The following is a 6,000-nucleotide window of genomic DNA, read 5'->3' on the forward strand; positions in this document are numbered from 1 at the left end:
TGGCAAGTATGAAATCTTTAAGACAGGCCAGCAGGCTGCAAATTCAGGTAAGAGTTGATATTGCAGTCTTGAAACTGAATTTTGCAGGACAGGAGGCTGGAGACACAAGCAGGGTGTTTATATTGTAGTCTTGAGGAGAAGTCCTTCTTCAAATAACCTTTTTTCTTAGGGCCTTCAGCTGATTGAATGAGGCCCGTCTACATTATGAACAGATCTGCTTTACTCAAAGTTTACTAATTTCAATGTTAATCATATCTAAAAATACCTTTAAAACAACGTTGAGACTAGTATTTGACCAAATGACTGGGTGCCATAGCCTAGCCAAGCTCATGCACAAAATTAACCATCACAATTTATCTCTTGTCAACTTGGCACCTGTACACATCCCTCTAAACCATACTTAATCTCCAAAGAAAGACAATAACAAAGTCGAACTTCTGCCAAACATGACGCAACCATTCTATCTACAACTGAAAATAAACTAACCCTTTCCCCAGAAGAGAATGCAACATTCTTGGGTGATATTCACTCCCTTCTTTGATATCCATACCTTAAACACTATTATGTAAAATTAATGTATCTTATGTTGTATGCTGAGGGGATAAGAGAGGGAAGAAAACAAAGATATAGACACATACATATATATACACATATACATTTACTCCTGTACACATACACACAAACATTGATAACAAACTAAAGAAGATACATTCATAACAACTAGGTCCTCATTTCTACAGGTTGTCACTGTTTGTAGCTGGCATTTATAACTACCTCCTTCCACCACACATTCCATATTCCATTTACCCTCAGCAGCTTTTTGTGGCTCTTTATCAGGTGGGATAAATGAAACCTTCCTTTCTGAAGGGTCTGGGCCATTAGTAGTCTCATCTGAATTGGATGTTATAGTCTTCCATTGACTCAGTCACAGGGCATGGTAAGACTTAGAGACACTGCGATGCTGTAAAATAATAAGAAATACATGTTTTGGTTTTTATTTCTGTTTCCTGGCACAGAGATGCTAAAACCCTCGTAATTTCCTGAATGATAAGAGATGACCATCTTTTTTTGTTCCTAATAAGCCCCTTTGAAACAGTTTATAATGCAGCATAAGATGAGCATACTCAGTTTATGCTAATGAAGTGACTCTTGGAGGATGGGAGCTGGTTACCAGACAAACCAATGGTGTCATTAGAGAGTTGGAAGTTTTGGCCCCACCCTTCAACCTCTGGAAATGGGGAGGGTTTGAGATTGAGATAATCGCCAATGGACAATGACTTAATAATGCCTGTGTAATGGAAACTCCAAAACCCCCTAAACAACAGGGTTTGGAGAGCTCCTGGGTAGATGAAGACATTGAGTTACTGGGAGGGTGATGCATTTGGGCAGGGCAGGTAGTGCACGACCCACCTCCACACCCATACCTTGCCCAATGCATCTCTTCTATTTGACTCTTCCTGAGTTGTTTCCCTTATAATAAACCAGCAATAGTGAGTGACCTGTTTTCTTAAGTTCTGTGAGCTGTTCTAGCAAATTATCAAAACTAAGGAGGAGGGTGTTTTGGGAATCCTTGACTTGTATTCAGTTGGTCAAAAGAAGAGGTGACAACCTGAGACTTAAAACTGGTATCTGAAGGTGGAGGGGAGGGGGTATTGTGTGACTGAGCTTTAACTTGTGGGGTCTGCTCTAACTGTGGGTAGTTAATGTCAGAACTGCTTTGTGTGGAAAATCCACACATTTGGTGTCAGAAGTGTGAGTAGAGAAAGAAGTAATTTTCCTTTTAGATGCCCTAAGAAATCTCTTATATTCCACATACACTCTGCCTTACTTCCATTGTGGAATAGCAGTACAATTTCTTCTTGGTGATCAGAACTAATCAGCCCAGCCAGCACAATAACTCCCTTCTTTACCTGTTGACTCAGAGGCATGAGGAGCCTAAAATGACCAGCTGGCAATCTTAAATTCCAGTTCAATGGAATTATTGTTGTGTCTCCTTGTGGAAGTATTCTTCCTTTTAGAACTAAGACCTGCAGACCAGCAGAGCATAAGGTCATGGAGATGGGGCAAAAATTCTGCTAGTGGATCTACTAGGGGTTGGTGCCACTCCCATTTCCAAACCTTGATGATGGGAGATGGCTACGGGAGAAACACCAGATATTGGATGCTGATTTAGGACATATACAGCCTCCTGGAAAACCTTGCTCCAGCTCTGTGAAGTATTAATAGCCCTCTAACTGGCATTGTAATTGGATTTTCAAAAGGCCATTCTATTATTCTGTGAGACTAGGTGCTTTAAGGGTAGGGTGGAACATGGCAAGTCCATGAGCTTCAGCCCATTAGCACACTTCGTTTGCTGTGAAGTAAGCTCCCTGATCAGAAGCAATGCTGTGTGGAATACCATCATGGTAAATAAAGTAGTCTATAAGTCCATGGATGATAGTTTTGGCAGAAGCATTGCATGCAAGGAAAGCAAATCTATATCTGGAATAGGAATTTATTCTGGTAAGAACAAAATACTTTTGTTTCCATGATAGAAACGGTGCAATGTAATCAACCTGCCACTAGGAAGCTGGCTGATCAAACTGGAAAGTGGTGCAATGTTGTGGCCTCAGTGTTGGTCTCCGCTGCTGGCAAATTGGGCACTCCAGTGGTGGCTGTAACCAGGTCGGCCTTGGTGAGTGTTGCTGAGCCCATGCATGAGTTCCCACTCTGTTACCATAGCCACTTTTTTCATGAGCTCATTGGGCAATAACAGGAGTGGGTGGGGAAAGAGGCTGACTGGTCCACAGAAAGGGTCATTATATCCTCTTGATTGTTAAAATCGTTCTCTGTTGAGGTCGCCCTTTGGTGAGCATCCACATGGGACACAAATATCTTTGTTTATCATCCATTCAGAGAGGTGAGTCCACTTACTCTTAGTTTTTTGTTTTTGTTTTTGTTTTTTTTTTTAGAAAGAGTGAGAGCAGTGGGGAGGGGCAGAGGGAGGAAGAGTGATAGTCTTAAGCAGGCTCTATGTCCAGTGTGGAGCCTGATGCAGGGCTTGATCTCATGACCCTGAAATCATGACCTGAGCCAAAATTGGATGCTTAACTGACTGAGCCACCAAGGTGCCCCATTCCTTAGGCCTTGACACCAACTTTCTAATCATGTTCCTTCTAAGTCCTTGACCATCTAGTGAAACCATTGGCCCCAGTTCATGAATCAGTATATAATTGCACATCTGGTCATTTTTCCTTCCATGCAAATGAACAACCAGATGCACTGCTCAAAGTTCTGCCCACTGGAGGATTTCCCTTCAGCACTGTCTTTCAGGGATATTCCAGCTGGATGCCTTGCAGCTCTCCACTTTTTGGGTGGTCCTACACATTGTGCAAAACCAACTATAAACCAGGCTCAAGTTTTCTTTTCCTTGGTCAACTGATTGTAGGGAACTCCCCGTGAGTCCATAGGTGCAGGTTGGGAGATAGAAGATAATGTAACAGGAATGGGGACCATGGGCATTTGGGCTACTGCTTTTTGTAACTTTCGTGCCTTCAGAGCCTGTGCAAGCCCAGTCTCATATATGCTGCTTCCATTTGCTGATGGAGTGTCCAACTTTATGGCTCGGTAATATCAAGTTCATGATGGGAAGCTCAGGTGCATGGTAACTTGATGGCCCATGATTAAGTGTTCCATCTCTACTAAGGCCCAGTACCAGGCCAAAAGCTGTTTCTCAAAATGAGAAGCTATTCACTGTGGAAGGTATGGCTTTCCTCCAAAATCCTAAGGTTCTGCACTGTGATTCACCTATAAAGACCTGCCAGATGCTCCCAACAGCATCCCCATCAGTCACAGACACTTCAAACACCACTGGATCTCCTGGATCATATGGCCTAAGTGGCAGAGCAGCTTGCACAGCAGCCTGGATCTATTGCAAAGCCTTCTCTTATCTAGACCCCACTCAAAAACAGTAGTTTTAAGTTACTTGGTAAATGGGTCCAAAAGAGCACACCCAAATGAGGAACAGGCTTTGTCTGAAATCCAGAGAGTCCCACAGGTGCTGTGCCTCTTTTTAGGTTGTAAGAGGGGCCAGATGCAACAACTTATTCTCCATCTTAGAAGAGATATCATGACATGCCCCACATCACTGAACCCTTGGAAATTTCAGTGATGTAGAAGGCCCCTGAATTTTGGATTTTTTCCCCACCCTCTGACATGCAAATGTCCTACCAATAAGTTTAGGATAGTTACTACTTCTCACTCCCTAGGTCCAATCAGCCTCGTGTCAGTGTGAAGGACCACCAGGATGTTTTGTGGAAGGGAAAGGGAATCATGGTCCGTGTAGACTATTATGACATAGGGCTGGATAGTTATCATATTCCTGAGGTAAGACACCGAAACTTTGAAGTTATATCATTGGCTTTGCCAGATGAAAGCAAACTGTGTCTGGTGGTCTTTTCTAATAGGTATTGAGAAAAAAGGCATTTACCAGATCAATAGCTGCATACAAGGCAACAGGGGTGTGCTTATTAATTTGCTGACGAAATGACATTATATCTGGTACAGCAGTTGCATCCAGAGTCACCTTTTGGTTAAGTTCGTGATAATCCACTGTCATTATTCAAGATCCATATTTTTTCTGCATAGGCCAAATGGGCGAGTTGAATGGGGTTGTGGTGAGAATCATCATCCTTGCATGCTCCGAGTCCTTGATGGTGGCATTAATCCCTGCAATACCTTCAGGAATGCAGCATTGCTTTTGGTTTTCATTTTGCTAGGTAGAGATGGTTCTTGTGGTTTCCACTTGCCTTTCACACCATAATAGCACTCACTCCACAGATCTGAAAACCAGTGTGGAAATTCTCCCAGTCACTGAGTATGTCTATTCCAATTAGGAATTCTGGACAGGGAAAATAACCACAACATGGTTTTGATGACCCACACTCTTAAATGAACCTGAGCTAAAACGTCATTAATCACCTGAACTCCCACAAGAAACAACAGGTGTTGATGAGGATGTGGAGAAAAAGGAACCTTCTTGGGGTGCCTGGGTGGCTTAGTCGGTTAAGTGTTTGCCTTTGGCTCAGGTCTTGATCCTAGGGTTCTGGGATCAAGTCCTGCATCAGGCTCCCTGCTCAGCAGAGAGTCTGCTTTCCCTTCTCCCTCTCCTTCTGTCCCTTTCCCCTGCTTGTGCTCTCTCTCATAAATACATACATACATAAACTTAAAAAAAAAAAAGAAAGGAACCCTCTTGCACTGTTGCGGGGAATGCAAACTGGTACAACCACTGTGGAAAACAGTATGGAGGTTCCTCAAAAAGTTAAAAATAGTACTACCTTATGATCCAGCAATTGCACTACTGGGTATTTACCTCAAAGAATATAAAAACATTAATTCTAAGAGATAAATGCATCCTTATGTTTATAGCAGCATTATTTACAATGGTCAAGATATGGAAGCAGCCCGAGTGTCCCTTACCTAATGAATGGATAAAGAAGATGTGGTGTATGTATACAATGGAAGATTATTCAACCATAAAAAGAATGAAATCTTGCCATTTTTAACAACATGGATGGAGCTAGAGAGTATAATGCTAAGTAAAATAAGCCAGGCAGAGAAAGACAAATACCATATGATTTCACTCATCTGCAGAATTTAAGAAACAAAACAAACAAGCTAAGAGAGACAAACCAAGAAACAGACTCTTAACATGAAGAACAAACTGATGGTTACCAGGGGAGGTGGTTGGGGGGATGGGTGAAATACGTGATGGGGATTAAGGAGTGCACTTGTCGTGATGAGCACCAGGTGATGTATGGCAAAGTTGAGTCACTATATCGTACACCTGAAACTAATATAACACTGTATATTAAATAACTGGCATTAAAATAAAAACTTTAAAAAAAATCACCTGACCTCCATTAGCCCCTACTGTGGCTAGTAGACCACAGTGACATTTTGGGTCCGTTGGAATCATTTTAAGTTTAGAACTGGTGTCCAGTAATCCACAAAAAGTCTGAT

Source organism: Ursus arctos, unplaced genomic scaffold (genome assembly GCF_023065955.2).
Source record: "Ursus arctos isolate Adak ecotype North America unplaced genomic scaffold, UrsArc2.0 scaffold_33, whole genome shotgun sequence".
Classification (NCBI taxonomy): Eukaryota; Metazoa; Chordata; class Mammalia; order Carnivora; family Ursidae; genus Ursus; species Ursus arctos.